We start from the raw sequence: 9,663 nt of genomic DNA on the forward strand, positions 1-9,663 counted from the left end.
TTCCTCGCGGAGTCACCCCCTGGAGAATTTTCTCCCCGGTCTCTCCTCGAGCAATTAGGAGTCGAGGAAGTAGCGGTTGGATTTTTAATGAAGCGATTTATACGGGTTTCGTTATTTGTACGGACCAGGCGAATCTTTTGGGAATCGAGAATTTCAATTTTTTAGATTTATTCGTGCAATTTTTTGGGCATCTCTTCTCCTCTCCTCGAACGAGGGTATTACAATACCCCCCGTTTTTGTTGAATTTATTATATTAGGAAAGGTGGTAATGATAATAATAATAATACGGTAGCTCGATTTGCGTATCGACGAGTTATGAACCGGCTACTAAATTAAACTGGATAGATGGAACGTAACCGGAGTACCGGTTGCATTATAGTCAAGGTTAATCGAGTGGAGCTATTACCGGGCCGCGGGACACGGGCCATTTCTCCTACTGTCCACCTCGTTGCGGATTTATTATTTATCTCGTATCCCGGATCGAGTTACTTTCGACGATATTTCCAACGTCAGGATCTATACGCCTCGTATTCTGTTACGCCGTGGCAATTACAACGTATCGTTCGCTATGGGAGAGAAATACGAACCGATCGACCGATTAATCGAGCATCGATCGAGTTAATCGATCGTCTCGAGATCCAAACGAGATTTAAATTCGAATTCGCTTGCTCGTCCATGTCTTGATCACAATCGAGACACGACGTATAGCGACGAGCAACGAGACGGATACATCACCTGCCTGGAAATCGAATCGAATTTTCTTCTTCCCGCGTTTTCTCGATATCTATCTTGATCACCGATGGATCTCCTCGTCCTCCCCTCCACTTCTTGCGATCCATCCGAGTAAAGAGGACGACGTAACGTTACAATGGGACAATTTCTGACTTGATTTTGCGTTAGGCGGACGAGATTGGCAGTCCACGCGTTGGTTGGCTGGCAGGCAAGGATGGAACAGGGTACTCTCCTCCGAGCAAGCGTACATTGTTGTACGTACGTACGTACGTATAGGTACAGTAGCAACTCGGTGGCGATGTGATCCTGTCGGAGACAGGACTACGTTGCCGCCCCCGCGATTACAGACGACGAGAATGAGGACGAGGATGGGGGCCATCCCCGAACGTCTCTGCCTTTGACAGCTCGACCCTCCCTCTTGGCCCCCCTTCAACCACCCCCGATTCCTCTGCTTCTGTCTCAGTCGATAGGTATATATGTATGTATATATATATATCTTCCTGTCTTCGCCTATTTCAACGATCCGTTACGATGCAGGAGCAATGGGAATGGGGATCTCTTCGAGGTTCTCTTGGACAGTTTATCTTCCTCGTAAATAGATCGAATTCGATATCTTTCTCCTCTCCCTTTCTCCCTCTCTTTTTCTTTGATCGAAGAAGAGCAATGATTTTCGATGATAGAATATGAAGCATTTATTGTTTAGGTGATTATTTAAATTATATCTACTCCCGCGAGAGATGAATCAAAGACTCGTCAATAATAATAATAACATCGGTGTAAATCGATGGGGTACGATGAGGAGGAGACGCTCGCTCGTTTAAACGTTCTCTAGTCCTCGTCGCGGAGGAGAGAAAGAACGTCCATAGGTAGTAGTATCTCTTTAAAGGTCGTGAGTGGACGTCTGCGTTTGGCGGGGGGTCCTGGAGCCATCGGCTCGGTTCGAGGCCTAGGGCCACATTAACATTCCACCACCGAAATTATTTATAGCTTCATCCGAGATATCTCGAGATGTAAATCAGACATTCCTCTAATTTGGGATCTCCGCCCGTACGAAAGGTCGTAAGCTCGTTCACTTTTAGACAATTTCAGTCCCTGTAGTACGTGGGTGGAACGCTCTCTGGTCCCCAACGTGATTGGCGTGCATCACCCGTCGTTGTTTACATTCATCGTGACTGCGTACAGGTACCTTTATACACACATGTATATATATGTATATATCACCGATGTTAACCGTTTCGATTCAGGAATATTCTGGACGTCGTAGGTATTCCAACATTATTGTCCAACTTTTCTCAATGTTGCTTTAATGCGACAGCGCGGAGACAAAAGTCTACACTCGGTTCCCGGTAATTGACGATTTAAGAAGCGAAGGTAGATTCGATCGAACTTTTCTCTCTCTCTCTCTCTCGAAAAAGAGAGAGGTCATAAACCGTAAGAAAATATTCACATCGACGGCAACTTTTCAAACCGTGTCATAACCACTTACCGTTACCACGTTCGAGAGAGATCGAACGGGTGAGGGACGGGGGAGATATTTCGACGGGAAATGGCCGATCGAGCGCCGTCTTCATTACTTCGCTACCGCTCGTCAAACGTCCAACAGAAATCCATCAACATCTACGACAAAGTTCGATCGCGTTCTCGAGGCATGTTGTAGTTCGATTAGTTACTCCGATACGTGATTAGACGCGGTATCTGTTGGCTTGTACGCGAAACGGGAAAGGAGAGGAGAGGAAAGAGAGAGAGAGAGGGGGAGGACACGGAGGATGAAGAAAGAACAGCTTAGTGGTAATTGGCGGACAAGACGGATGGCGGTACTTATTTGCACTCGGTCTTTGGAATTAAAAGTACCGAGCGGTGCGCTCATTAATCTCGGCGTCCGTGAAGAAAGAAGATTCTTGGAGAGAGATAGGGAGAAGAGGGAGAGAGACGGATGAGAAAGAAAGACTCGTGCTACTGGCGAACGCGTTCTCCGCAGGATGTAATCGCCGAACAAACCGAAGGTCCGCGGACAATTTCCATCAACGAGATTTACACAAGCTCGGACGCAATCGCCTTATACCCTCCTCCCCCTTCTTCTTAGTACACCTTCTCCACTTTCCTTCTTCGTCTCCTCCTCCCTTCGTTTTATTCGAAAAAGAATAAGCGATTCGTTATGTATATGTATCGATCCCAAACGAGAGAATCGGCGCGAATTAGAAACTCTATTTCTTCGAATCGATGTGTTCGTTCGTGAAGATGAAAGGGGAATGTGGGGCACGAGAGCGAAGGACGTAAACGTGTATTTCTTCTCGCGAGAGAACTTCTTGAAGTCCGCGGAGGATGTCTTCGTTGGCGAGGGGAACGAGGGAAAGAGAGGGCAGAGGTAAAACAAAGAGTAGAAGGGAAAGGAAGATCGCGTTCCACCCCGAAGGATTCTTCTTCCATCTTGGCGAGGTTATGGTGGCCGACGAGCTGACTCCGGGCGCAGCTACCATTTCTCGGGCGGTGATTGGCCCCGCGGGGGGTGGCGCATGCGCACTGGCTGCCCGCTCCCGCTGCCCACATTAACATTCCTAACCTCACTTCTTGCTGCGCTCTTTGCGCGTGATAGATTGTGCGAGGCGTTTTTGGATAGGCACTGCCTTTACCGCCTCCTTCTTTTTCTTCTCCTGCCTTCTCGCTGCTGCCTCGTTACCGAATCGAAACTTCTCCCCCCCTCCCCGTCTCATCGTACTTAACGATGGAAACGAACGTTTCTCCACACCTCTTCCCTTTTTTCTCTTTTTCGACAACAATTGCAATCTCTTCTTCTTCTCTTAAGTATATATATATATATATATATATAACTGTCCAAATTCCTTTCGATCGATCTATCTATATATAATCGAGTTTCGTCTTCGCTGTCAAGAGAAAAGAAGGAAAAGAAGAAGGGGTTCCGCGGGATGATAGATTTTTACGATCGAACGACTTAATTGCCATTCCCGCAAGATTAGATGGGTGGTGGTTACAGATGGGCGAAACCGTGGCTCGTTCCCCGATACTTGTTTACCCGTGTACGGAGCATAATCGCGGGACTACTCAAGAAGGTGGGCAACCGTTGATGCGAGGGGCATATTGGCTCGACGGGGGTGCGCGGCCCGATGCAAACTCGAACGCAACCGGGGACGTAACGCTGTATAGCAGCTCCGCATCCACGGATGCTCCACTCTTCGACCGCGTCTTTGTCTCTCCTTTCCTTTTTTACCTCTTTTCGATTTTTCGCTCCTCGTTCAACCTTTCTCCCTTCTTTCTTTCTTTCTTTCTTTCTTTCCATCCTCCGCTCCTCTCCTCTTTCTTTCTTACGCGCGCACACACACACATACGCGCGCGATCCCCGCACGTGATTTAATGCCTCCCGAGCTGTGCTCCTTATTTATGCACCGAACATGCATACACGCTTAGCTTTAGCGACCATAGCGACGGTTAAGGCCGGTACCTATATCCTGTGTGCCCGACGACCGACAACCACACCGGGGCCCCCAGCCTCGCGTATACGGACCTCGCATATTATGGAGTCTGGGGCCTCGGCGACGATATTAAAAGAAAGAGCAAAAAAGAAAAGGAAAAAGAAGAACCGGAGCCAGAGGTGAAGCGCACACGCGAGAACCCAAATATAGACTCCGCTCGAAATTAGTAACTTCTCTTTGTCCGGTTGTTGCTCGCGTGTCGTACGAATTAGCCAACGAGGAGATACGTTACATGGAACTGTTTTATGCTAAATTCCTCGATAACGGAACACCAGTTTTTCGCTCCGTGAAATTTGCAAGTTTCTCAGCAGCTTGGGCGTGAGCTTTCGTTCCGAATCTCTCGATCGTAATCTCTCTCTCTCTTGTATACATAAATGATGAATCTTAAGTAGCGGAGGGAAAAAAAGAAAGAAGGGGACGAGGAGGAACAATTTGTCAAGAGTCGTTCGTTTTCTTCTATGAAAGGGACTGGGGAGGGGGGAGAAGAGGAGGGTCGTGCTTTATCCGTAATATAATCGACCTCGTATCAGCGCGGTATTCCTGGAATGCAGAGTCCACGTGGAAGCGAGGCAATTAGTGGTTGATCGTCGAAAGTGTTCCACCTGCTTTGAACGGTATACACGCGATCGCCGATAAGTCGTGGAAAATTACATTACACGTCGCGATTACTCACTTTTTAAACGAATATCTTGAGATTTATCTCATCTCAGGTGTCGATCAACCGTATAAAGTTAGTAAAATACAACTTACAAAGTGTATTCACCGTTGAAAATAAAATATACACATATACATATATATGGAAACGACCTTCGCTAGAATCGCGTCGATATCCACCTGCCTTTTCGTCGAACGCCACTCGTAACGATTGAACGATATAAGCGGACAACACCGATTTGTCGGAACGTTTTACGAATTTACGAGACACAACGTTTCCGAATACGAGAATACGAGAATAATCGAAACATTGATCGATTGCATCGAACGCGAGTTCCGGTCGCACGATAAAATTATAAATTAACGCGTCAATTACAAGAGTTTTAGTTTTTTATTATCAATTAACGGCGTCCGCGAAATTTGTTGGCGCATCGATACGCCGTAATTGGCGTGAACCGATTATATACGTTTTTTATATACCGGCCTCTCCTCATCAGTCGGCGAACTCGCTCGGGCCCCGAAGAAGCGGGAACATCTCGGACGAGAGAAGGGAACTTTCTACGTCTTCGATTCGTTGCGTTCCATAAATTCGTTTCTTACTCAATTTCACGCGCGCGTAACGAGCAGCAGCCGTAATGCACGCGGTAACTTTTGACTCGTACGATAATTTTTCACCGTCCGCCGCCTGTGCCCGAGAGAGTGAAAGGATTCTAACGCGTTTAATATCGTTCCTCTCCCCTTTGATCCCCGGCTTATCCACGTACACGTTATCCACCGTTAACGAGAGGAAGACTCGAGACTCGCTATCGATCCGTCGATACAATTTCTCCTTTTCGTTTAATTTCTATTAAATTAATCCTCCTCTCTCTCTCTTTCTCTCTCTTCTTTTTCTCAATTTTTAACTCGTTACTCTTGGAATTGACCGGTTTTATAGATTGGGTTAGGGGGAAAAAATTAGCTATTCTTTGAACCGAAAGAAATCGTAGGGAAACTTGGAACTTCTCGAGAGAATCAACGGATTTTAATACGAATTAACGACGCTGTTATCTTAATCCGATTTATCGCGAATGTTTTTCGAGAACATTGAAGTATCGGGAATGGTTGAATTAACGAAGCCGCCGCAATCGTCGAGGTGCTTTCGCCTCGACTCGATGATAGTGCGCTCGAAAACACCGACGTTTCGTATAATTACCCGTTTCCCTTGACCGGCTACTTAAGCTGGCCACGTCAGTTGCCAACCTCAACCCTCGCGCTACCAGCAGTTAAGGATCGTGTAAACGTCCGGGCCCGAGCGGGCAGTTTTAATTGCTACGCCTATCTTCCGCGCGCACTCAGAGATGATGCGAAAGAAGAACACGAAGAAGAAGAAGAAGAAGAAGGAGAAGAAGAAGAAGTGGAGTAGGCAATGGCGAAGAGAAGACGGGAGAAGGTGAGAGCAGACCGAGCATCGAGAAGAAGGACCACAAAGAAGATGAAGAAGAAGAAGAAGAAGAAGAAGAAGAAGAAGATGCAGGAGCAACCATGGCGGGAGGAAAAGAATTTTAATTGCCAGGGCAACCGAAGAGAGAGAGAAAGAGAGAGAGAGTCCTTATGGCTATACAGCAACCACCATAAGGTTGAGGTCGAGGCTGCTGTCCAGTACAGAGCTGGGAACCGAACAGCTTGGTAGCCAATGGGATCATATATCAACTACTGCTCCGGTAGGCAGAAACAAAATGGCGTCCGCGATTAGATTGTTTCAAATCCCGAGAGGGGCGAATCTCTCGTCTCCTTTCTTCTTTTTTCTTTCTTTTTTTCTTTTTCTTTTTCCCTTCCTCGATCCTACGAAATACGCATTGCTCCACGAGTTCCGCCCCATAGGGCGCCCCACGTCCTCCGCCATCGCTTTCCTCTTCGTCACGGATTCAGATTCGATAACAAAAGTGATAAAATTAAAAAGGAATATCCCTTTGCGATCTTTTTTTCCTCCTTTTTTTATTTACGATCGCGCAACGCGCGTTGAATCAATGAAATCTCGAAGGAAACGCGCTCCAAACCCTTGACCCGCATTTTCTTGCGCCAACACCTTTCGGCGTTGCAAAGGTGTTTCGTACACGTGTTAACGTAACCCGGGGAAGAGGGGGAGGCGGGTGTTCCGGGCGCAATTAACGGTGGGGGATGCTAATTTTGACCTATATAACATTTGTAAAAATGTTGGACGAGCATGTGCGTTACAATGGTCTTAAAGGCGTTTACCGTTCCTGACCTGTCGAGAGGCGGCGCCCGGCCACCTGCTCAAGGATTTCGTGCTCTTATCGCGGCTATATCCGTTACGTCAGTGAGCCGATCCAACAACGAAATCCGGAAGAGGAATACTCACGGTCTCTTGGTGATACGTGCGTAGAAAAAAAAGGAAAAAAAAAAAGAAGCGAGCCAAACAGTGCCACTTTCCGACAAAGCAGGAAGTCGTATTTCAACCGGTTCGCTTATCACAGAGATACTCGTTTTTTCCATTATCCATCTTCGTTGCGAAACTTTTCTTCTTCCATTTCCACGAACGAGCTCGAGATCATCATCATTTTTCGAACTGTGAAACTGTGCGTTCCAAATTTCATCGCATCTTGTCGAGGGAAAAAAGTCATTGGCAAAAGTTTTTCTTGGCGTTCGTCCGAAATAGGAAATTAGGAAACGGGCGATCACTTTTCTCCCGGCTAGGCAGGTCACAATAGGCCTGAAAGGATTACGTTATCCGTGCTCGTTAGGCGGAGGAAAACAGGCACGATGCACCTTGCGCAATGCAACGCGAAACAGGGACACGGTAGTATCCATCAAGGTGTCGGAGTTGGTCTTAGCTGGCGCTGCGCGTGTGTGGGTGGTTGGACTCAGCTGTTGGCACACCTGCCCGCCAACCAGCCAGTGTGAGAGTCGCTGGTTGCGCGAGCACCTTTATACGCACTGTCCACGTCGGCTCCACGGTTGCATTTACATACGCGGTTCGCGCGAACACAATGTAATTGTTACCTCGTAATGCATGTTCCGTGGCGCGTCTCTCTGCTGCACCGTCCTTTCCCCTCGACGTCTCACTCACCGAGCCACCGCCTCGAGCATCTCGCCTTTCTTTCGAACGAGAGAGAGAGAGAGAGAGAGAGAGAGAGAGAGGGAAAAGAAAAAAGGAAGGAAGGAAGGAAGGAAGGAAGGAAGGAAATGGAGCAGCGGAGGAATTGAAGTTGAAATTTATTGAAAGGTGTTCTTCCGTGAAGTCGAACGAGATAAAAGGATAGGGACGAGGATAGAGAGAGTTGAGATGCTATTGATATGAAAATGAAACGAGATTCTTGCACAACCTGGTTTCTTCGCGCCGGGGATCAACATACACAACGATCTAGATTACGATTAATTACACGCCACTTGACACGCACACTTGTTTTCCTTAGTTAGGAAAGCTAAGTTACCACTCGTTTCGAATCTTCTTCACGCCGATGATTCTCCCCGCTTTATCCATTTAACGAATCTCATTGATATGCAACTGTACAACGCATTTCCGCTTTTCGCATTATCATCGTCGATTTTTTTTTCTTTTTTTTTAATTGTCTCCTCCTACGATCAAGTATATAATGCAATTAATATGACAATCGAGATTCATTGCTCGAGAAACGATTACATCGACTATATAAATCGAATGTAATCCCGTTATTAATTATTAATCCAAAATCCAATGCAATGGAAACACTCGTGCATTCGTTATTCGATATTCGAAAGTTTAAAATCCGTTCCCATGGTTTCTCGCGAAAGAAAGCGTAGTACCGTTCGAAAAATGCCTTTCGAGAAAAAAGAAATGTCTTTCGTTCCCGCGCGAGTTTTACTTTACGATTATGAGTGGTACACTTATGAGTATAAGACTCACCCGTCCCGGTTAAGACTGTAACAACTGGACGATAAAAAAACGGATGGGCATAAAGTGTGGTGGACACGGTGCGGGGAAAGGATTTGATCCGGGAGAAAGAGGGACGCGAGGGGGAGGGGAAGTGTGTTTCTCTCTCTCTCTCCGGCCGGCCGGTCCGTGACTCGCGGGCTANTGGAAACCCAGGCGATTAAAAAAATATGACGAGCATTCATTTCCACGATCATAAAATCATTAGCATAAGAATTCCTCTACCTGCTCGCCAACGGACGCCAAGGCCCTCTCCCCCTCCTCCTTTCGTTCCCCCTTCGTTGGTCGGGAGGAGGCGCCCCCGGACTTCGTTCGATTTTCGTCCTCGTGTTTTTTTTTTTTTTTTCCCTCCCTTTTTCTTTTCTTCCCTTTTTTTTACAACCCGTTCCCCGTTGCCCTGATTTATAAACATATAATGTGACGAGGGTGTGGTCCCGCTACCACATAATGATAGGCCAACGTTAATTACGTTTGGTTAAGTCGTTCAACCTCCTCCCCGTCTCTCCCTCAAACGCGACCGCCAACGCGAAAATTAGCTGCCCTCCAGCCACGCCGTGAGATATATTACGCCGAAAGATTACAACGTTCGACGGCTTGACGCGCTTTTAACGTCGCGCGCGTGTTAACCAAACCGTCGTTAGCCGTGGTTGAATAGATTATTACTAGGAGTGTTACTTATTTAAGAATTTTCCTATCTTCCCGACCGAGGAGGGAGCGTTCCTTTTGAAGAGAAAAACGGAGAAAAACGGAAACGGATGAAACTTTGTTGGACTTTAATTAGAGACGATCTGTATTTCTTCGTGAAGGTTCCCTGATCGAGAGCGGCCAAGGATTGGCAGGGTGGAAAGCATTGTTCTCCCCTTTCTGGGGAGAGGGCAG

General features: G+C 46.9%; 1 long non-coding RNA gene across 1 annotated transcript in view; it reads left to right on the forward strand.

Moving 5' to 3' along the window:
* Window positions 1–4,699: 4,699 nt before the first annotated feature.
* LOC116185355 overlaps window positions 4,700–9,663 on the forward strand; it is a 25,801-nt gene continuing 20,837 nt past the window's right edge. Inside the window, exons 1-2 of the long non-coding RNA XR_004150197.1 lie at window positions 4,700–4,712; window positions 6,438–6,458. This is a non-coding gene — a long non-coding RNA (uncharacterized LOC116185355). The remainder of the gene's footprint in view (window positions 4,713–6,437; window positions 6,459–9,663) is intronic.

This window comes from Apis dorsata, unplaced genomic scaffold, assembly GCF_000469605.1.
Source record: "Apis dorsata unplaced genomic scaffold, Apis dorsata 1.3 scaffold_163, whole genome shotgun sequence".
Taxonomy (NCBI): Eukaryota; Metazoa; Arthropoda; class Insecta; order Hymenoptera; family Apidae; genus Apis; species Apis dorsata.